At 44.3% G+C, this 24,282-nt stretch overlaps 1 protein-coding gene across 5 annotated transcripts in view; it reads left to right on the top strand.

The window, feature by feature from the left end:
- The window catches only part of rgmb (repulsive guidance molecule BMP co-receptor b), a 169,437-nt gene that overhangs the window by 30,757 nt on the left and 114,398 nt on the right, over positions 1-24,282 (top strand). The window contains exon 1 of one of the 5 annotated variants that reach the window (XM_078214730.1): positions 19,454-19,500. The exons of the other annotated variants lie outside the window; for them this stretch is intronic. The gene's annotated coding sequence lies outside the window, so the exon portion shown is untranslated. Of the gene's footprint in view, positions 1-19,453; positions 19,501-24,282 lie in introns of those variants that run through there. 5 annotated transcript variants of the gene reach the window in all.

Raw genomic sequence — 24,282 nt, 5'->3', positions numbered from 1 at the left:
CTTCCTCATCCAGGTCATTTATGAAAATGACAAACAGCAAGGGTCCCAGAACAGATCCCTGGGGCACACCACTGGTGACCGACCTCCATTTAGAAAAAGACCCATCTATACCCACTCTCTGCCTCCTTTGGGCAAACACAGTAAGAAGTTTAACAACACCAGGTTAAAGTCCAACAGGTTTATTTGGTAGCAAAAGCCACACAAGCTTTCGAGGCTCTAAGCCCCTTCTTCAGGTGAGTGGGAATTCTGTTCACAAACAGAACTTATAAAGACACAGACTCAATTTACATGAATAATGGTTGGAATGCGAATACTTACAACTAATCCAGTCTTTAAGAAACAAAACAATGGGAGTGGAGAGAGCATCAAGACAGGCTAAAAAGATGTGTATTGTCTCCAGACAAGACAGCCAGTGAAACTCTGCAGGTCCACGCAACTGTGGGAGTTACAAATAGTGTGACATGAACTCAATATCCCGGTTGAGGCCGTCCTTGTGTGTGCGGAACTTGGCTATCAGTTTCTGCTCAGCGACTCTGCGCTGTCGTGTGTCGCGAAGGCCGCCTTGGAGAACGCTTACCCGAATATCAGAGGCTTAGAGCCTCGAAAGCTTGTGTGGCTTTTGCTACCAAATAAACCTGTCGGACTTTAACCTGGTGTTGTTAAACTTCTTACTGTGTTTACCCCAGTCCAACGCCGGCATCTCCACATCCTTTGGGCAAGCCAGTTCTGGATCCACAGGGCAGCAGCCCCTTGGATCCCATGCCCTCTCACTTTTTCTAGAAGCCTTGCATGGGGGACCTTATCGAATGCCTTGCTAAAATCCATATAAACCACATCTACCGCCTTCCCTTCATCAATGTGTTTAGTCACATTTTCGAAGAACTCCACCAGGCTCATAAGGCACGATCTGCCCTTGACAAAGCCATGCTGAGTATTCTTGAGCATACTAAACCTCTCTAAATGCTCATAAATCCTGTCCCTCAGGATCTTCTCCATCAGTTTACCAACCACTGAGGTTAGACTCACCGGTCGGTAATTACCTGGGCTATCCCTATTCCCCTTCTTGAAAATAGGAACCACATCCGCAATCCTCCAATCCTCCGGCACCTCTCCCGTCTCCATCGACGACGCAAAGATCATCGCCAGAGGCTCTGCAATCTCTTCCCTCGTCTCCCACAGTAACCTGGGGTACATCCCATCCGGTCCCGGCGACTTATCTATCTTGTTTCTTGTTTCTTATTATCTTATGCATCAGACCATCTGAGGGAAACTTGATTCTGGGAGATTTATTTCATTTTAAAAGAAAGAAGATATTTTGTCAAAGCTTTTCATCTTGTACTATTCAGGCAATCATAAGAATACCAATGTCAGGTAAAACAACACCTTTTATACTGCATGAGAAGGAAGTGCTGATTGGTTGGTAAGAGGACTCTGATTGGTATAGCCGCTGTCATGGAGAATGTATCAGTTAGTGGTGACTGACAGTTAATTGTCAAGTATTTTTAAGAAAATTTAAACCAGGTAGTTAGACCCTGATTGGTCAAGGCATTGCCCTGACGGATGAACCAATGAATGCTATCACTTATTTTGTTTAATTGAAACAGGTGCAATGTGTGTACGTGTTCTTCCTGTCTGCAAAGAAGGCCCTGTTCTGTGCAGACAGAAAGAACATGTACACGCATTGTGGGTACAACAGTTTCTGAGGCGGGGATGGGGAGGGATATAGCATATAATAGCATGGAAGCGATTTCATCTGGGATTCTGCCCTCTGGTTTTACAGTGGGGTGGACAGGAACGGTAAGCCTGCCCATGCCCCTGTTAAGTCCATTAAGTGGCCATTTCCCCACCCAGCCTCAATGTTTAGGTGACTGAGGGTGGGAAACAGAAAACGTTCTCACCCTTGATCTTGGGCAGCAAGGGGGGAGGGGGAGTGGAGGTGGTGTGGGGTGTGGCACCTCCATCAAAAGACTCCTTCAAACTGTGGGGGCACCCTCCCCTCACAGACTGGAGACCTCTGGCCCTCCATCCTCGCACAGTCTACCACCCATTGCAAGGTGGAGAGAAAGGAAATGTCTAAAGTTAAATGGTTGGATGCTTGTCATCAACTGTCAGATTGTGTCCCAAAATGGAATGTATGACAAAAAAATCCTAAAGGAAAAGTGTCTCAAGGTGTCACGCTTTGTACAGAATATGAAGGTCTTTAATTTGTTTTGAAATTTTGGTTGTATGCATAAACTCAAATTTTTATTTAAAGAAAGAGAAGGGAATCTGTTCATTTATATTGATTTGTGTTTAATTGTATGCAAGTGATGGGCACTAACTGGAGGTTTACTTGTGCTCCTGTAAGTAGGAACTCTTAATTCAAAAGTGAAAATGCTGGAAAATCTCAGCAGGTCTGGCAGCATCTGTGAGGAGAGAAAAGAGCTGACGTTTCGAGTCCAGACAATCCTTTGTCCCGCTTTGATAAAAAGTGCATCTGGACTTGAAACATCAGCTCCTTTCTCTCCTTACAGATGTTGCCAGACCTGCTGAGATTTTCCAGCATTTTCTCATTTGGTTTCAGATTCCAGCACCCACAGTAATTTGCTTCTATCCAGTGAGAATCTTAATTGTTACAGTCGGAGGTGCATGTTTGTGGTATGTGTACCTTTGTTAAAGTGCGTTAAGATTGTCTCCGGTTCTACCCTTCACCGCCGCGCTTTCTGGAGTATGACAAATAAGCTTCAGCCAATAATGCCTGATGCCATTTTCTTTGGTCCAACAGAGCCCGAGTCCAGTACATCTGTAATACGAATTAAAAAGTAATCCTAAAATTATGACGACTTCATGCTCAAATTTTGCTTTTATTTTGAAAGGTTAGTTTTCATTGATGTTTTGAACAAAAGGATTGTTAGAGTGCAAATTAATTTAAAGAAAAACTTATAATTTAAAAATAGTTAATTTTTATTTAAGGATGCATTATATCTCCCAAACAGTATAGGAATGAAATATATAATGGGTGCAAAGTGAATTTAATGGAATTTTAGCCAGCAGACCTATAATTGGAAGGTACTGTAGTTGTCTGTATTTCTCAAACAGGATTTTGTAGTTTGATGAAATTTTGTTCCATTAAAATTTGTTTTCCAAAGTGAGATCAACTGACATTTTGCATCATCATTCGAGAGAATTAGATTATAATCCATTAGTTTTTGTTTTTAGTTGCAGTACTTGAGAGGCTTCACTGTCCAATATCCATAATCATTTTTTGCAATGAGAGAAATTCCAAATATGAATCACAAGCACAGTAGTTAGATCAGAAATTTGAGACTGATTGCATTAAACGTTCTGTTCTGTCACATAGAGCAGTGACTGCATTTTTTGTTCTCTTAACCATCAATGTTTCATTTGACAAAATTACTGAGTAGAAGCTGTTACAATCGGCAAAAGCCATTCAGTACAATGTACAGCTTATTAAATTCCCTCAGGCATTTCATGTTAAATTAAGCGACTGTTTGCAGAATTGATTATGAACTTTCCCCTTGTTTGCCCCCATGTGCATCTTCTGCCTACGTATGTCACATGGCTGGCATGATGCAGACATTGAAGTTTCTTTGAGGTCTGAAATGTTCATTTAGGTGATTTTACTTGTTTTGCTAAATTGCTCACTAGATGAATCCATGACATAAAATGTTATTCAATCAGAGCAAACAAAGATTAAAATGAAATTTGAAGTGATAATTTTTATGAGCCGTAGGTAATGACCTTGAATTAGGAATTGCCTTTGTTGGAACTTAGGGCTGTTATGAAACAATCTGCTGATTAGGTTTGAATAGCATTGGTTTTAATATCAGAACTAAGAGTGCAAGAATTGCATTCTAAGAATGCAGGATTAGAATATTTGGCCCCACGAGCCATCAATATGATCATGGTCGACCTACTATCTCAAGCCACATCTTTCTGCAGTATCCCCTTATCCTTTGATAATGTTGGTATCCAAAAATCTATTGGCCTCTGTTTTGAACGTACCTAGCAACTGAGCATCTATTGTCCCCCGGGGAAGAAAATTTGAAAGATTCAAAACCCTTGGAGCGAAAAAAGAAATATCTCCCCATCTCAGTCTTAAATGGTCTCTTTCTTCCAGGAATCAGTCTAGTGAACCTTTGTTACACTTATTCTTAAGTTTTTTGTTAAAAGTCCAAAGATGTGCGGGTTAGGTTGATTGGCCAGGTTAAAAATTGCCCCTTAGAGTCCTGGGATGCGTAGGTTAGAGGGATTAGCGGGTAAATATGTGGGGGTAGGGCCTGGGTGGGATTGTGGTCGGTGCAGACTCGATGGGCCGAATGGCCTCCTTCTGCACTGTAGGGTTTCTATGATTTCTATGATTAAGTGTTTCCTTCCCCGGGTAAGGAAACGAAAACCTTACTGAGTACTCCAGGTGTGGTCTCACCAAAGCCCTGTACAATTAAAGGATAACGTCACACCTTTTGTATTCTAATCCCTTTGTAATAAAGATGAACATATCATTTTATTTTCCCAATTGCTTACAATACCTCTGTCACCCTTTTGTGATTAGTGTACAAGGTCCCTCTCAATAGAAACTTTCCCAGTCTCTCACCATTTAAAAACTGTTTTGTTCTCTATTTTTCCAGCAAAATATTTAACCCTACCCTTTGTCCCATTATATTCCATCTATCATGTTGAAAAGAAAGATTTGACTTGCATTTATACATTACCTTTTGTGATCTCTGGCCATCCCTTTGCAGCAAATGAAATACTTTTGAGTGAGTCACATTTGTAATTTAGGAAAAAGAATCAATCTGTGCACAGCAAATATTTATTCGTGATATTATTATGACCAGGACACTGGAGACAACTCCCCCACTCCTCTTTGAAATGTGTCAAAGGACGGATGGGCCCTTCATTTAACATCTTGTTCAAAAGATGGCACCAACAACAGTGCAGCAGTCCCTTAGTAAAGCATTAGAATGTCCACCTAGATTTTTGTGCTCAAATCCTGCAGTGGGACTTGAACCCAAAGGGCGAGATCTCACCATCCCCGAAATCGCCAGCGGGGGCTCAAGATCCAGCTAAATCAGGAATGTCACCGGTGAGATCGCGATATTCAATTTTCGCCACCGCAACGTGATCAGGTTCACATCCATAATGGCGGCCATCTAACTAACCACCCCCCTCGCCAGATTTTCATCCCTCGCCAACATAACGTCACATCAGTGAGGTTTACAACAGGTTAACGCAGGCGTCAACCCGTCGAGGGGATCCCCCGGGGATGCAAAGGACAGTATAGCCCCCCGGGGAAGAGGGACATAGAACATAGAACAGTACAGCACAGAACAGGCCCTTCGGCCCACGATGTTGTGCCGACCTTCATCTGAAACCAAGATCAAGCTATCCCACTCCCTACCATCCTGGTGTGCTCCATGTGCCTATCCAATAACCGCTTAAATGTTCCTAAAGTGTCTGACTCCACTATCACTGCAGGCAGTCCATTCCACACCCCAACCACTCTCTGCGTGAAGAACCTACCTCTGATATCCTTCCTATATCTCCCACCATGAACCCTATAGTTATGCCCCCTCGTAATAGCTCCATCCACCCGAGGAAATAGTCTTTGAACGTTCACTCGATCTATCCCCTTCATCATTTTATAAACCTCTATTAAGTCTCCCCTCAATCTCCTCCGCTCCAGAGAGAACAGCCCCAGCTCCCTCAACCTTTCCTCATAAGACCGACACTCCAAACCAGGCAGCATCCTGGTAAATCTCCTCTGCACTCTTTCCAGCGCTTCCACATCCTTCTTATAGTGAGGTGACCAGAACTGCACGCAATATTCCAAATGCGGTCTCACCAAGGTCCTGTACAGTTGCAGCATAACCCCACGGCTCTTAAACTCCAACCCCCTGTTAATAAAAGCTAACACACTATATGCCTTCTTCACAGCTCTATCCACTTGAGTGGCAACCTTTAGAGATCTGTGGATATGGACCCCAAGATCTCTCTGTTCCTCCACAGTCTTCAGAACCCTACCTTTGACCCTGTAATCCACATTTAAATTAGTCCTACCAAAATGAATCACCTCACATTTATCAGGGTTAAACTCCATTTGCCATTTTTCAGCCCAGCTTTGCATCCTATCTATGTCTCTTTGCAGCCTACAACAGCCCTCCACCTCATCCACTACTCCACCAATCTTGGTGTCATCAGCAAATTTACTGATCCACCCTTCAGCCCCCTCCTCTAAGTCATTAATAAAAATCACAAAGAGCAGAGGACCAAGCACCGATCCCTGCGGCACTCCGCTAGCAACCTGCCTCCAGTCCGAAAATTTTCCATCCACCACCACCCTCTGTCTTCGATCAGACAGCCAGTTACCTATCCAATCGGCCAACTTTCCCTCTATCCCACACCTCCTTACTTTCATCATAAGCCGACCATGGGGGACCTTATCAAACGCCTTACTAAAATCCATGTATATGACATCAACCGCCCTACCTTCATCAACACACCTAGTTACCTCCTCAAAAAATTCTATCAAATTTGTGAGGCACGATTTGCCCTTCACAAATCCGTGCTGACTATCCCGGATTAATCCGCATCTTTCTAAATGGTCGTAAATCCCATCCCTAAGGACCTTTTCCATCAATTTACCAACCACCGAAGTCAGACTAACCGGTCTATAATTACCAGGGTCATTTCTATTCCCTTTCTTAAACAGAGGAACAACATTTGCCACTCTCCAGTCCTCTGGCACCATCCCCGTGGACAGCGAGGACCCAAAGATCAAAGCCAAAGGCTCTGCAATCTCATCCCTCGCCTCCCAAAGAATCCTAGGATACATTTCATCAGGCCCAGGGGACTTATCGACCTTCAGTTTATTCAAAACTGCCAGGACATCCTCCCTCCGAACATCTATTTCCTCCAGCCTATTAGCCTGTAACACCTTCTCTTCCTGAAAAACATGGCCCCTCTCCTTGGTGAACACTGAAGAAAAGTATTCATTCATCACCTCGCCTATCTCTACTGATTCCATACACAAGTTCCCACCACTGTCCTTGACCGGCCCTAACCTCACCCTGGTCATTCTTTTATTCCTCACATAAGAGTAAAAAGCCTTGGGGTTTTCCTTGATCCGACCCGCCAAGGACTTCTCATGTCCCCTCCTAGCTCTCCTCAGCCCCTTTTTCAGCTCGTTCCTTGCTAACTTGTAACCCTCAGTCGAGCCATCTGAACCTTGTTTCCTCATCCCTACATAAGCTTCCCTCTTCCTTTTCACAAGACATTCCACCTCTTTTGTGAACCACGGTTCCCTCACTCGGCCATTTCCTCCCTGCCTGACAGGGACATACCTATCAAGGACACCCAGTATTTGTTCCTTGAAAAAGTTCCACTTTTCATCAGTGCCTTTCCCTGACAGTTTCTGTTCCCATCTTATGCCCCCTAATTCTTGCCTAATCGCATCATAATTACCTCTCCCCCAATTGTAAGCCTTGCCCTGCCGTCCGGCCCTATCCCTCTCCATTGCAATAACAAAAGACACCGAATTGTGGTCACTATCTCCAAAGTTCTCTCCCACAACCAAATCTAACACTTGGCCCGGTTCATTTCCCAGTACCAAATCCAATGTGGCCTCACCCCTTGTCGGCCTATCCACATATTGTGTCAGGAAACCCTCCTGCACACACTGCACAAAAAGTGCCCCATCCAAACTATTTGACCTACAAAGGTTCCAATCAATATTTGGAAAGTTAAAGTCCCCCATGACAACTACCCTGTGACCCCCACACGTATCCATAATCTGCTTAGCAATTTCTTCCTCCACATCTCTATTACTATTTGGGGGCCTATAGTAAACTCCTAGCAACGTGACTGCTCCTTTCCTGTTTCTAACTGCAGCCCATATTACCTCAGTGTGCATATCCCCCTCAAAGTGCTTTTCCGCAGCCGTTAAACTATCCTTGATTAACAATGCTACTCCTCCACCTCTTTTACCAGCTTCCCTACACTTACTGAAACATCTATACCCCGGAACGTCCAACAACCATTCCTGTCCTTGTTCTACCCACGTCTCCGTAATGGCCACAACATCGTAGTCCCAAGTAGCAATCCACGCCCCAAGTTCATCCACCTTGTTCCGGATGCTTCTTGCATTGAAGTAGACACACTTCAACCCATCTTCCTGTCTACCGGTACCCACCCTTGACCTTGATACCTTCCCCAATACCTCACCACCCTCAACACTGACTTCTGGACTACAAGTCCTTTTCCCACTCCCCTGACAAATTAGTTTAAATCCCCCTGAAGAGCCGTAGCAAATTTCCCTCCCAGGATATTGGTGCCCCTCTGGTTCAGGTGCACCCCGTCCTGTTTGTAGAGGTCCCACCTTCCCCAGAACATGGCCAAGCAGTGCCCTGGAAAACCTCCTGGCACAGATTGGCAGTGCCAGTCTCTGCCAGGGGTGGGCCCTCGGGGGACCTATTTGTTGTGGGGTGGGGCGGGTTGTAAAGGGGGTCGGGCTAGAGAGGCCACAAGGAACAGTAGTCACAGCAATAGTGCCCACCTGGTCTTCTGCCCAGGACAGGGGAGACTCTACAGGGCGCAGTGACCAAACACATCTTCACAGCCATTCAGAATTCCTCCTCAAAGCTAAATCTTGCAGGGCAGGGTGGGGATTGTGAGAGTTTGTGTGTGTGCCTGAATCTGTGTCTACTAGTTTCCACCTTATCTTAAAGTCCTTGAGCACTTTTAAAAGGGTAAAGTTATTTCTGATTTTTTTCTTTTTTCCCCACTTTAGAGCAGTGTCTACCACTGATAAGTGATGTTTAAGTAAGGCTAGCTGCCTCCATGCATTCTCCTTCAGCAAGGTACCTCAACTCTAATACCGCCAAAATAATGCACCGTTATAGTTTTTTTGGCTGCCAGTTTCAGACCTAAAAAGTGACTGGTCTACCTCAAGTTACCCTGGAAAGGCAAAATATCTCAAAAATTTGAACAACAAGTTGAGAAAGCTGTTTCATGCTGCTACTGTATAGTGGCTATGCAAGTGATATTTTCCACTCACAGAATGCTGCTGAGAGTCCAAAAACACATTCTGCCGAGCACACAGTTGAGAGATGTTGTGCATGAGTTTCAATGCTGGTGGAATGCCAGGTGTATAGGCCATCTGTCCCTTCAAATCAAGGTTGTTCTTTCGCTTGTTCGTCAGAGGCAAATTATTGACCACACTCAACCAGTCAGGCCTTGCAAAACCAAAAACAAAATGTCTCCGTTTGGGTGCGATTCCGCGATTGGGCTGCACTTGCCGAACAATCCCAACTGGTCTAAGAGGTACATGAACAATCAATGTAAGATAATCAGTTGGGCTTGTAAGGTGGCTCATTTGCACATTCTAGAAGTGACATACATTCATACACTGGGACCTGTTCTCCACAAAGAATACGTTCAAGCCTTGCCCTTTTATGAATTATCTGGGAATTGGAGGAGCCCTATTACTTTCTCCATGGTGATGTCTGCGGCCAATTCGAGCCAACTTGCCAACCACTCAGCACCCTTGTCTCCTGTAGTATAAATTGTTGTGATCACTTGAAATTTGATAATCTTGCATTTGTCCCAATGAGAGCAAGATAAAAAGCTTCGGCAACTTGTCTGTCTTTTCAGCATTACTCAAGTTAATGCATTTTCAGAGAGACTTGGGTGTACTAGTGCAAGGGGCACAGAAAGTTAGTATACAGGGACTGCAGTGGTTCAAGAAGGTAGCTCATCACCACCTTTCTCAAGGACAATTAGTGATGGGCAGCAGATGCTGGCTGAGCCAGCAATGCCCATAACCCGTGAAAATACAATTTGCAGCAGAGACATTTGAGTCGAGGCAGAGATGGACAATGTTAATATCAAATGTAGAGAGTCTTGATAATAGAAAGGGTGCAGAATTTCAAGCTTGGAGAGAAACAGGAAGCCAAAATTCTCCAAGATCTGGTTTAGTCTGTGTGAGTGGCCAGGGAGGGGAAGAAAATCAGGGATAATCAGGCACCTCGTTTATTGTGAGCACCAACTTCAGTCTTTATAATGTTAAATTGGAAAATATTGTGGATTAGCTTACCACCATCTTCTCAAGTGCAATTTGGGATGGACAATAGATTTTGGCCTACCCAGCAATGTCTACATCCCATAAGTCAATAAAGAGAAAGTAAAACAAGCAACTCTATCATCTAGAAGAATAAGGAAACACCATCACCTGCAACTTTCCCTTCCAAACCACATATCATCTTGATTTAAACGATGTGATTATTCCATCTCTATTTCTGGGTAAAAATCCTCCGATTCCCTTCCTAACAACTGTGGGTATGTCCACACCACATGGACTGCAGCAGCTCATAAAAGGTGGCTCAACAGATAATTACAGAATAGATAATTTTCTTACAAAGCATTTTATGAAGCAAAATCCACATCCTTGATGGATCTCATAATTGGGTATTACTTTAATTTAGCATGTTTTAAGCACTCTGAGCACTGTAGCACCACCTCTATCAATTGTTGATAGTTTGATTAACTATTTATTTAACAGTAGAAAATGCGCAGGATGTCATACTTCAAAATGTATGCTGGTCAGATAGCAATGTGACGCTGAAATAACCACTGTCAAGTTAGCATTACTCTCTGGTTCAACTATTTAAAGCTGCCAATCATTCACAAAACAAAACTATCCATTGGCTATTTTTTCAAAATGATGAAAGTAGTGCAATTGATATGTATATAATATTCTTTTGTACTGAAGGGGAATGTTTAAAAATTCAGCTTTATGCTACAGGCAGTTGGTACATCTGGAGGGAATGCAACTCAGATGCTGGGAGAGCAGGATGATTATTCATTTCAGCCTTGCAAGTGGTTATGTTATGTAGAGTTAAGGTATTTTTGTTTACTTAAGTTCCCCTGGGATTTCTGATTAGATGATCGACAGAGTCATGTGATGATGTGGTTCATGTGCAGTCCTGGGTTTATACCAGAGAGAAAAAGGCTTTTGCAGAAAGCAGTTTGGTTTTGCTGCTGATGCCTGGTTGAAGTTGGAAGGACTTTGCAGGCTTCTGGAGCTCACTTTTCTCTCTGAAAGCTTCAAGACTTTCTACACTCATTATAGCAAGTATATTTATGGTTGCTAAATGTATTTAAAGTGGCGTTTAAGTCTGTAAGAGGAATGTTGCTTATTTGGAATTGAAACAATGATAAGTTAGAAATTAAAGTTGTTAACTTTTCACTTTTAAATATTATTCAACTGTTAACAGTTAATGTGCTTCATTTGTTAGAGTTATAGTCAAGCGGTCTTATTAATTAACATTTGTTTTACTATAAAATATCCCCACTTTGTCAGTGGAATCATTCCTGGAAGGAAGTTTATGCCAAAATATTTATGCCAAATTGAAAAATTGTTGGGGTCTAGTCTCGCTTCACGATATAACTTGGAGTTCTGGTCTGGGATTCTAACAGTAACCATTCCTACCAGAAACTGGTGGTGGCTATCGTAGTTCTTCATATTTAAACCTTTGACCTTATTTTGATCTTTCTTAAAAAATTATTTATGGGATGTGGGTGTTGCGCTGCCTTGCTAGGCCATATGCGAGGGCATTTAAGAGTCAACCACATTGCTATGAATGGCATGTAGGCCCGACCGGGTAAGGATGGCAGTTTTCCTTCCCTGAAGGACATTAGTGAACTGGATGGACTTCCATGACAATTGACAATGATTTCATGATCATTAAATGTTTAATTCCAGCTTTTCTTTTGCTGGAAAGGGAATCAGTCTATCTCTGCATTCCTTATTCCAACAAAATTAAAAATCTACATGGGAATGAATTTAATTGAAAATGGTTAGCATCGATGCCTTTCCATCCACATTATTTTTGATTCAATGTTAAGCCAAGGCAAAACTGTTGGCACAGTGTCTGTGCTGGTGTTTGGAGTGTGAGCAAAGATGTCTCACTGTATGCTCTAACTGAAATTTGTCCTGTGAGGAGGTCTGAGGTGTTTGCTGGTGAGTTCCTTGTGCTTTTCTGCAGTCGCACCAATGAATGCAAAACAATTAACTCTCAAATATTCAATGTTCTTCTCCCATTGATGGGTGCTGAGCTCTGCCTTTGCAGCCAGCATTACTGGTAAATCAATAATCCTCCTAGCACTCAACGCTCATCAGCATCTGAGATGGAATGACCGTCCTCCTCTCTGGCTAACTTGAGTGCATCCATTGTGGTGGGGGATCGGAGAATGAATGGCTGGCACCCCAGTCTTCATTCTTCACCATTGTTGTGGATCCTTTAATCCAGGAAGCATAAGGGGATAGTGAATCTCGATGCTGCTGAGGAGAACCCTTTAGTCTTTAGGCTGACTACCCTCTGATGCCATGAAGAGTTACTGTGCCCGTCCATCTTTCTCAGGCTTACACTCTTGTGGGAAGTGATGGTTATGGAGGAGCTGCCTGTGTCCCACATGCGCTCCCTACTCTTAAGACATCTTGTAAGGGGGGCATAGTGCAGTCATCTCTGCCCATTCATCCTAAACCTACTGTGACCCTTCTGCCCCCATCTATTTTCATCCACAGGTTGTACTCCATTAACTTGAGCTCATCATCCCAGTACAGAGTTAGTTGATCACCCTTTTCCTGCTGTACCCCGTAATTGCAGAAATCCACTGCCACTTCCATCTAGGCCTCCTTGGTTAACCGAAGGGTCTTTTGCACTCAGCAACCTGGGAACCAATCATGGACCACCTGGCAGAGCTTGTGGTGAGGCATCACTGAACGGTGGGGCTATCCTCTGAATGTCCTGTAATATACCACCCCAAGTTTTGTGGTATACACCTTCTGAATGTAACTTTAACTCTCTCTTGGTGGGTGAAAGAAGGATATTCCTGATCTGGGGTGACCTATCCCTCAATGATATATCACTAAAGTTGGATGCTGGAGTGGTCTGGTTTAAGCTGCTCCTCTCTCTGACTCTGCAGTGCTCAGGGAGATACTATAGGAGCTTTGAAGGCACCAGGTCAGCTGTTGCTTAAACAAATCGCTTGCTCCTGCATTGAAATAATCTGATGCCGGCACTCCCAAACTAAATCCTGCACCAAGTACGAAATTGGACGGGTCTAGTGCATCACTTTTGTTAATTGGCTGGCTGTGCCGTGATCGCAGTTGGCTGACTGCCATAGACCCACTCCGGATTCCTGTCCCGCCGGAGGGATCCATGATACAACAACTAAATTACATCCACAGTATCTTCAGTATCTCCTGCAATTGCCAATCATAGAATCCCTACAGTGCAGGAAAAGATCATTCGGCCCATCGAGCCTTCACCGACAACAATCCCATCCAGGCCCTATCCCCATCACTCCACGCATTTACCCTTTTAATCTCCCTGACACTAAGGGGCAATTTAGCATGACCAATCAACCTAACCCGCACATCTTTGGAGTGTGGGAGGAAACCGGAGCACCCGGAGGAAACCCACGCAGACACGGGGAGAATGTGCAAACTCCACACAGACAGTGACCTGAAGCCGGAATTGAACTCGGGTCCCTGGCGCTGTGAGGCAGCAGTGCTAACCACTGTGCCACCCATTCTTAATGGTCTTGAAGTGGCTCCCTCAGATATTCATAAAATAGTTCCAAGTTTTTAAAAAACATGCATTGTGAATTTGAATTTGCAGTGTAAACTGAAAAAACAGAAGCTGCTGAAGGAAATAAAGATAGACATAAGTAACGCAGCTCTACTTCATATGCTTCATACCACAAAACTTCATGTTTCTTTTGTCTGAATTGAAAGTATTGCATTTAACTTTTTAACTCGCTCATCCTTATAATGCATCTTGTAATAATCTTCAGCTAATTTGCTTTGAACTTTGAAATTATGAATATTTTACTGATTTGTGTTCTTACAACCTGGACCAGATGTTAACACTGAATACAAGCTGCAAACATTGTGGTGTAAATAAGTGCAGGGTTGTTGTATTTTTAAAATTTTTAAAGAATACTAGTTAGTATTTGACAGAAATTTGCATTCCGATATGCCTTGTTCTAAGTAAGAAGTTGCTTTAAGCAGTGAAATATGCAGTTAAGCAGTGAAAGGCATTTTACTAATTCCGGAAACTTTCAGTCACAATCCTGGGAACATATTGTGTGCCTATGTTCCAAAAAACACTTTGCATAACTTGTTCAGACTGGCCTGTGATCTTCTTGCACTTCATTAGACTTGAGAGAGTTTCCCGTTTCTGGATCCCTTTCACACAAGATAACAGCAACTGAGTTTGCAATTTATGCTGGAGAGCTTCTTATGGGGGACAATGGCACAGTTGTTGAGAAGTGTCACCAAGCTGCATATATCAGTTGCATGATTGAATGACCCTGAAGCACAAAAGATGTGCCAAGACATCACCAATGGGCCTTTTCATAGTGTACGCACAGATGGCTAAAGAAGAGTCCAAGAATCACAGGAGAGAGTTTTTAAAAAATGGAGCAACACTTAATATGCTGCCGTATCCACAGATGCTTGTGGCTTTCATTTAATTAAACTGTGAAGATTAAAATTGGATCCTACTTGTTATATCATCCATTTCTTCCTTGAACAATGTTATTGAAATACAACATCTTTATGGCTTATAATGGGCTTGTGTGTAATTTGTACCATGCAGGAGTAGATGCAAGGCACCCATGTACAATCAATTACGGCTATTGTACCTTTTAACTGTAGTCAGAAGTGTACTGGCCCAGATACACATCACAGAAGATTAGATTTATCTCTGCTGTGTTCAGAGTACAGGCTGTCTTCTCAGATGTGTACATTTTCCTTTTTATCTGAGTTTTTACTTTGATTCCTACGTCGAAACTAAGGATGATACCTCTTTGATACATCTGTTTATGTTATATATTAAATTTGATATGTGGTGCGCACCTTTAATTGAAAAGTCATTTTAAGTACCCGCTATACCTAATACTCTTGCAGATGGCCCTGAAGGTATTTTCAGTGTTGAAGGTGTAACACTGCAAGACATACAATATCTGCAATTTTATAGAAAAATTATTTAGTGATTTCTGGCCACAGGGTACATCAAAGTTGCTCAGAATACCTAAACTTTTTATCATCTATCATTTTTATGGCAATAAGAAAGGTTTAAATAAAGTTCCTTTTTTCACATATCAAACACGTAGTCTTTTGTGTCTTTTACTGCCTTTGTTAAAGTTTTACTTGAAGGCTTCAACTTCGCCCAAAGGCCAGGTAATAATTAATTGTGCAGATTTTAACTTTCAGGAAGTGAGCTAGCAGACCCTCTGACCTGGAAGTCCTCATGGGAGACCTGGCCAATTCTAACAAGGCACCCACTGCCACTCGAGTAAAACTTCTGAGGTGGAGCTGGATGTTGGCAAGCTTTTGTAGATGGGAGTGCGGGAGAGCCCGGTGTACAAAGATCCTAGACTTTCCTTGTGAAGATCGGAGAAGCACTCAGTATCTGAGTGTATCTGCAATGTATCTTCTCTTTTTCTCAGCATCCTTCTTCTAAAATGGAGGCAGAAACTACACGGTATTGCAACTGTGTTCTTACTAAGAATTTATATGGATTCATGAATATATCTTAACTTTAATACGGTATAACACTCTTGCTATAAAAGCCAGCTTTCTGTATAGCTTCATTCACTTGTATTAATGGTTGTTTTCAGTGTACTGTGAACCTGACCCCTCAAAACTCTCTGCTCTTTCTCATTGGTCAGATTTCATCATTCAAATTATTGGGGGCGATTCTCCCGAAAATATTCTAAGTGTCGAATTTGTGAGAAAACTGGAGTAAAGCACATTGTTTTTTCCAGTGGGAGTTTCAAAATCAATTTCCCACACCCTGTGCACTACAGTGGGCACTAGCATAAATCTCGTGAAAAACTCGGGTCTTATTCCCGTTGAAGAGGCTGAAATCAGCGCACTGAGCGGGCCACCGTGCATGCACTGATCTTTGGGAGATCACTAAACAAGTCCTTCCAGCATTGAAATCGCTGGCCTCAACCCCTTCCCATCCCACAAGAAAATCGCTGGCCTCCCGGTCTCCCCACACCTGCTGACCTGGACATTCCCCCCCCCCCCCGCTGACCCGGACATCGCTGACTTCCCCACCCCCTGCCGACCCGGACTCCTCTAGCCTTGGAGCCATTCACTGCAGAGTACATGCAGCGTGAGTGTCTATGTTAACCTGAGCACACTTGCTTGGAGTACCAGCTGCTTGAACTGATTAGTCCTCAAGCAGCACATGGTGCACTCCAATGCCCCTCCCGTGCCTTGGGTCACGGTCCAAGGCGTGGGGGTGCATTGGAGTGGCTTGGGTCACTGTCTGTGTGGAGTCTGCACGTTCTCCTCGTGTCTGCGTGGGTTGTCTCCAGGTGCTCTGGTTTCCTTCCACAGTCCAAAAGGCGTGCTGGTTATGTGCATTGGCCATGCTAAATGCTCCCTCAGTGTACCCGAACAGGCGTCGGAGTGTGGCGACTAGGGGATTTTCACAGTAACTTCATTGCAGTGTTCTTGTAAGCCTACTTATGACACTAAATAAATAAACTTTAAACAGAGGAACAGCCCAGTGGCTGCAGACAGCAGCCTGGCCAGTACTCAGTAAAGGACCCCACCCCACCCCACAGAGACTGCATGAAACGTCCCTGGGCCTGGGGACAGCACTTCCAGCTCTCCAGGAACTTCCCTGCAGCAAGCAGAAATTTTCCAGGCCCAGCCTCCAACCTCTCCTGCACTCTGGGAAGCTCCAGTCCCATAAAACTTACCTCCTTATTCCTGTTCAATGCTGCCACGCCAGCTCCCGACTTTTTATACAGCAGTTGCAAACCCTGCTAGTGTGACATCACGCCAGAGAGGGAAGAGATGCCAGCGGGGGTGTGGATCCATCGAAGCGGAAAAAACTTAGGCTGGGCGACGTGCAGAGGCCCGGACATCCAGTCACGAATCCCGTGAATTGGCCACGGCTGGAGCCTCCCAGCCTGCTGCGTTAACAAAAGCAGCGCAGCGGGATGGGAGAATCGCCCCCATTGTTTTTTTTTACTAAAAGGTTGGAAGGGATCTGAAGACTAATACTGTGGGCTGGATCTTTCAGTTGCACTGCTCTTCTCCAGTAGTAAGAAGTTTAACAACACCAGGTTAAAGTCCAACAGGTTTATTTGGTAGCAAAAGCCACACAAGCTTTCGGAGCTGCAAGCCCCTTCTTCAGGTGAGTGGGAATTCTGTTCACAAATAGAGCATATAAAGACACAAACTCAATTTACATGAATAATGGTTGGAATGCGAATACTTACAACTAATCAAGTCTTTAAGAAACAAAACAACGTGAGTGGAGAGAGCATCAAGCCAGGCTAAAAAGATGTGTATTGTCTCCAGACAAGACAGCCAGTGAAACTCTGTGGGGGTTACAAATAGTGTGACATGAACCCAATATCCCGGTTGAGTCCATCCTCGTGTGTGCGGAACTTGGCTATCAGTTTCTGCTCAGCGACTCTGCGCCGTCGTGTGTCGCGAAGGCCGCCTTGGAGAACGCTTACCCGAATATCAGAGGCCGAATGCCCGTGACCGTTGAAGTGCTCCCCAACAGGAAGAGAACAGTCTTGCCTGGTGATTGTCGAGCGGTGTTCATTCATCCGTTGTCGCAGCGTCTGCATAGTTTCCCCAATGTACCATGCCTCGGGACATCCTTTCTTGCAGCGTATCAGGTAGACAACGTTGGCCGAGTTGCAAGAGTATGTACCGTGTACCTGGTGGATGGTGTTCTCACGTGAGATGATGGCATCTGTGTCGATGATCCGGCACGTCTTGCAGAGGTTGCTGTGGCAGGGTTGTGTGGTGTCTTGGTCACTGTTCTCCTGAAGGCTGGGTAGTTTGCTGCGGACAATGGTCTGTTTGAGGTTGTGCGGTTGTTTGAAGGCAAGAAGTGGGGATGGCCTTGGCGAGATGTTCGTCTTTATCAATGACATGTTGAAGGCTCCGGAGGAGATGCCGTAGCTTCTCCGCTCCGGGGAAGTACTGGACGACGAAGGGTACTCTGTCCACTGTGTCCCGTGTTTGTCTTCTGAGGAGGTTGGTGCGGTTTTTCGCTGTGGCGCGTTGGAACTGTTGATCAATGAGTCTAGCGCCATATCCTGTTCTTATGAGGGCATCTTTCAGCGTCTGGAGGTGTCTGTTGTGATCCTCCTCATCCGAGCAGATCCTGTGTATACGGAGGGCTTGTCCGTAGGGAATGGCTTCTTTAACGTGTTTAGGGTGGAAGCTAGAGTAGTGGAGCATCGTGAGGTTATCCGTGGGCTTGCGGTACAGTGAGGTGCTGAGGTGACCGTCCTTAATGGAGATGCACGTGTCCAAGAATGCAACCGATTCCGGAGAGTAGTCTATGGTGAGCCTGATGGTGGGATGGAACTTGTTGATGTCATCATAGAGTTGTTTCAGTGATTGTTCACCATGAGTCCAAAGGAAGAAAATGTCATCGATGTATCTAGTGTATAGCATCGGTTGAAGGTCCCGTGCGGTGAAGAAGTCTTGTTCGAACCTGTGCATGAAGATGTTGGCATATTGAGGTGCAAATTTGGTCCCCATGGCTGTTCCGTGTGTCTGGATGAAGAACTGGTTGTTGAAGGTGAAGATATTGTGGTCCAGGATGAAGCGGATGAGATGTAAAATTGCATCTGGAAACTGGCAGTTGTTGGCGCTGAGCATATGATAATCTAATAGAGATTATCATAGAATCCCTACAGTGCAGAAGGAAGCCATTCAGCCTGCACTGACAGCAATCCCGCCCAGCCCCTATCCCTGCAACTCCACGCATTTACTCTGCTAATCCCCCTAACCTCCACATCCTGGGAGACTAAGGGGTAATTTATCATGACCAATCAACCTAACCCGCACATCTTTGTGGGAGAAAACAGGAGCACCCAGAGGAAACCCACACAGACACAGGGAGAATGTGCAAACTTCACCGGAGAACGTGCAAACACATACAGTCACCTGAGTCCGAAATTGAACCCGGGTCCCTGGCGCTGTGAGGCAGCAGTGCTAACCACTGTGCCGGCCTAGATTATGGAATTCAAAGTCAGCATTTGCGTTCTTTCCCTTCACTGATTTGCAGTTGGCAGGGGCCACTGTAGTGACAGGCAAAACATCTTGAACACTGAGAAAGTAATTGTAACTAACACCAAGAAAGCTAACACTAACAGGCACACAAAAGGATTAACAGGAGACCAGTTTCAAAACACTTGGCTGATAATTATGTTACAATTTGGAACCAAATTTATTTTAAAGGAAGAAATGCTTCCGCTACTTTTTAATCAAGGAGTTTAAGATGCTAGCTTGCATGTCCCGAGGCATGGTACATTGGGGAAACTATGCAGACGCTGCGACAATGGATGAATGAACACCGCTCGACAATCATCAGGCAAGACTGTTCTCTTCCTGTTGGGGAGCACTTCAGCGGTCACGGGCATTCGGCCTCTGATATTCGGGTAAGCGTTCTCCAAGGCGGCCTTCGCGACACACGACGGCGCAGAGTCGCTGAGCAGAAACTGATAGCCAAGTTCTGCACACACGAGGACGGCCTCAACCGGGATATTGGGTTCATGTCACACTATTTGTAACCCCCACAGAGTTTCACTGGCTGTCTTGTCTGGAGACAATACACATCTTTTTAGCCTGGCTTGATGCTCTCTCCACTCACGTTGTTTTGTTTCTTAAAGACTTGATTAGTTGTAAGTATTCGCATTCCAACCATTATTCATGTAAATTGTGTTTGTGTCTTTATATGCTCTGTTTGTGAACAGAATTCCCACTCACCTGAAGAAGGGGCTTGCAGCTCCGAAAGCTTGTGTGGCTTTTGCTACCAAATAAACCTGTTGGACTTTAACCTGGTGTTGTTAAACTTCTTACTGTGTTTACCCCAGTCCGGCATCTCCACATCATGACTTCTCCAGTAGCACAGTTGAAGTCTATTTATCCTTATTTACCTCATATTTATTAACATTGAATTTCATCTCCCCTTTTTTTCTCATTTCATCATCTTGTTTATATCCCCTTGCAATTTCCTATGGTTCTTAGAATTATATACATTGTCTCCTATTTTATCATTTTTGAATTTGGACAGCACTCTATCGAGCCCTATATCTGAATCGCTTCATCAGAATAGGTCCTCTCTTTGGGTAAGGCTGTCATTCATACCCCTTTACAAAGTTGTAAACCTACAATAAAGAGGAGAAAGGGAAGGAGAGGTGATTACTCTATTTACCCTATGAATCATAGAAATCATAGAATCATAGAAACCCTACAGTGCAGAAGGAGGCCATTCGGCCCATCGAGTCTGCACCGACCACAATCCCACCCAGGCCCTACCCCCACATATTTTACCCGCTAATCCCTCTAACCTACACATCCCAGGACTCTAAGGGGCAATTTTTTAACCTGGCCAATCAACCTAACCCGCACATCTTTGGACTGTGGGAAGAAACCGGAGCACCCGGAGGAAACCCACGCAGACACGAGGAGAATGTGCAAACTCCACACAGACAGTGACCCGAGCCGGGAATCGAACCCGGGACCCTGGAGCTGTGAAGCAGCATTGCTAACCACTGTGCTACCGTGCCTTTTGGCTAGGATCAAGTGTGGTATGGATTGGATGCTGCGCTTGGTTGAGGTCATTGGGTTACACTGAAGCTTCATATGTTTCATATGAAGCAATTTTTTAAAGCGGTATCTCGGCCTTTAGGCTAAGATGCAAATGAGCTCAAGTCTTGGAGGAGGTATTGCTTTCCCTCCTCCAATCAGCTTGGCTCATATAGATCAGGCCCAGGACAGGGTGATTTGGTCACTTGCCCTGTCTTGTCAGCCTGGATCGGAAATGTCTCAACTTGTTGAGACTCTGAATTGGATTTGATTTGATTGAATTGGAAAAGTACAAAAAAAAAGAACATAAGAACCTGGAGCAGGAATAGGCCACCAGCCCCTCGAGCCTGCTCCGCCATTCAATAAGATCATGGCTGATATTTTCATGGACTCAGCTCCACTTACTTGCCCGCTCACCATAACCCTTAATTCCTTTACTGTTCAAAAATGTATCTATCCTTGCCTTAAAACATTCAACGAGGCAGGCTCAACTGCTTCACTGGGCAGGGAATTCCACAGATTCACAACCCTTTGGGTGAATAAGTTCCTCCTCAATTCAGTCCTAAACATGCTCTCCCTTATTTTGAGGCCATGTCCCCTCGATCTAGTTTCACCTGCCAGTGGAAACAACCTCCTTGCTTCTATCTCATCTGTTCCCTTCATAATCTTATATGTTTCTATAAGATCTCCCCTCATTCTTCTGAATTCCAATGAGTACAGTCCCAGTCTACTCAGTTTCTCCTCATAAGCCAAGGATCCTGTATATTTTTTTGTGTGTGTTGTGGCCAAACTTACTCCATTTCACAGAGGTACCGTTAAAGGATTGGATACAAACGATGTAATTTCTAGCACCAGTGAGGTGATTTCCAAAAACACAATGGCATGTGAACAAAAGACCATTCCAATTTAAGTTTCAGAATTAGGAACCTACAGTGTTAAATTTATTGACAGTCTTTTTATCGATATTGGATTTTGCTTGTTCCAATTAGGGAGGTTTGAAACGATCTGAAGATCAATCTGAAGACTAGTACTGTGAGCTGGTCCTTTCAGACGTACTGCTATTCTCTAGTGCAGCACAGTTGAAGTCTATTTATCCTTATTACATCACATTTTTAATGCAACAAGTTGGGCTGTTAGGAACTGTCCATTGCTACCAACACAATGAAACAGTTGACTGGCTGATGCATGTTGCTCGAGCTCTTTTTGTGTGACTATCCTCAATAAGACTTTAATGCATTGCGCTCCGACAATTGAAAATACCGTTGTTAATGTGACTGGAGCTACGATTTTGGGCTGGTTAAAAAATTTCTAACGGCAGGTGTGTGCATGAAACCTCAGCAGTGAATTGTGTTGTTCTCAACAGAAAGCTGTACTCTGCAGGTTTCCTGTTGTACAGCTAGTTTTGCAGTGGCTGACAGGTATCAGGTGTAGGTGAAATATCTCAGAAACTGGCTTTGAGTGATTTCAGGATTTCCTCAAAAAACAACCAGGAGTCGAGGAAGGGGCCACCCTGCAAGCAACTGCAAGTCTTGTTTCTAAATGTTCAGACTCATCTCCCATGGTCCAACACCACATTTTAGTCTTGAGGTGAAATTCTGATCGTAGCACACACTTCGCCCATATAAACTGGGCACACAAGTTCTGGGAACTGGTTTGCAGAAGTAAGCTTCTTAAAGGAAGTTTTGTTTTCCATTTTTAGATGTGCTTCGCAGCATTTTTCTTCATGTATTATTTGTTTTTTTTTGCTGGGTGGTCATTCGTTTTTTGTTGGTCCCTGCACCTGACAAATTAGAGATGTGGTTAGGTATTCCAATGCTGGAAAAATTGTGTACAATCTACGCCTGTTCATTCAAAATTGTTGTTTGCATAAAGAGAGGGTTAGAATTATCCAGTAATTCAAATGAACCGACTTTGATTTATAATGTTTAGCCTTTAATTGAGATGATTGGTTTTTGAGGGGCCAACAAATGCCAGGCATTTTGACCATATCTTTCTAAGCACTCACTGTAGGTGTTCTTTTTTATTTCATGGGATGTTGGTGTGCTAGCAAGACCAGCATTTGTACCTACACCAGATGCACTGCAGTGGTTCAAGAAGACGGTTAACCACCACCTTCTCAAGGGTAGTTACGGATGGGCAGTAAATTCAAGCTTTGTCTGCATCGCTCACATCCCATGAAAGGAATTTTTAAAAGTTTCATAGAATCCATAGAATCCCTACAGTGCAGAAGGAGGCCATTTGGCCCATTGAGTCTGCACTGACCACAATCCCACCCGGACCCTATCCCCACAACCCCATGCATTTACTCTAGTTAGTCCCCCAAACACTAAGGGGCAATTCAGCACGGCCAATCCACCTAACCTGCACATCTTTGGACTGTGGGAGGAAACCAGAGCACCTGAAGGAAACCCATGCAGACACGTGGAGAACATGCAAACTCCACACAGACAGCGACTCTGTGTGACAGAGGCCAGAATTGAACCCGGGTCCCTGGCACTGTGAGGCAGCAGTGCTAACCACTTTGCCATCGTGCCGCCCTGTTTGATAGGATGCTTCGGCTAAGTCCAATTGATTGTAATTTCATGGGCCTGTTGTACTGAAATCTTGGAGACAACACGATTATTGTTCCCTGCAGGAGACAATGACTACACTTCAGAGAAGTGCTTTATTGGCAATGAGATGTCTTGGGATGCACTGAAGTTATGAAAGGCAACATGTCCCGTTTGATTTTTTTAAAAAATGGCACTGTAATTTGGTAGTAAGCCGCTAAGTATTGTAAAGAGATTTTAGGCAGTCTTGTTGTGTATCTGTCACAAGAACTGGAGGGACTTGCAACTGGATTGTGCTTATTTGAGGAAGGTAATTTGATTGGCACATGTATTTTATTGGCACATGTATAGTATACAGTGAAAAGTATTGTTTCTTGCACGCTGTACTGACAAGGATACTGTTCATAGGCAAGGAAAGAAGAGAGTGGAGAATGTAGTGTTACAGTCATAGCTAGGGTGTGGAGAAAGACCAACGTTTTGCGAGGTAGATCTATTCAAAAGTCTGATGGCAGCAGGGAAGAAGCTGTTCTTGAGTTGGTTGGTACGCGACCTCAGATTTTTGTATCTTTTTTCCAACAGAAGAAGGTGGAAGAATCATAGAATCATAGAAACCCTACAGTGCAGAAGGAGGCCATTCGGCACATCGAGTCTGCACCGACCACAATCCCACCCCACATATTTACCCGCTAATCCCTCTAACCTACGCATCCCAGGACTCTAAGGGGCAATTTTTAACCTGGCCAATCAACCTAACCCGCACATCTTTGGACTGTGGGAGGAAACCGGAGCACCCGGAGGAAACCCACGCAGACACGAGAAGAATGTGCAAACTCCACACAGACAGTGACCCGAGCCAGGAATCGAACCCGGGACCCTGGAGCTGTGAAGCAGCAGTGCTAACCACTGTGCTACCGTGCCGGAAGAGAGTATGTCTGGGGTGCGTGGGGTCCGTAATTATGCTGGCTGCTTTTCCGACGCAGTGGGAAGTGTGGATGGAGTCAATGGATGGGAGGCTGGTTTGCATGATGGACTGGGCTACGTTCACGACCCTTTGTAGTTTCTTGCGGTCTTGGACAGAGCAGG

This window comes from Mustelus asterias, chromosome 6 (genome assembly GCF_964213995.1).
Source record: "Mustelus asterias chromosome 6, sMusAst1.hap1.1, whole genome shotgun sequence".
NCBI classification, from domain to species: Eukaryota; Metazoa; Chordata; class Chondrichthyes; order Carcharhiniformes; family Triakidae; genus Mustelus; species Mustelus asterias.
Note: the sequence above shows the minus strand (reverse complement) of the source record. Positions and strands in the feature narration are given on the sequence as shown.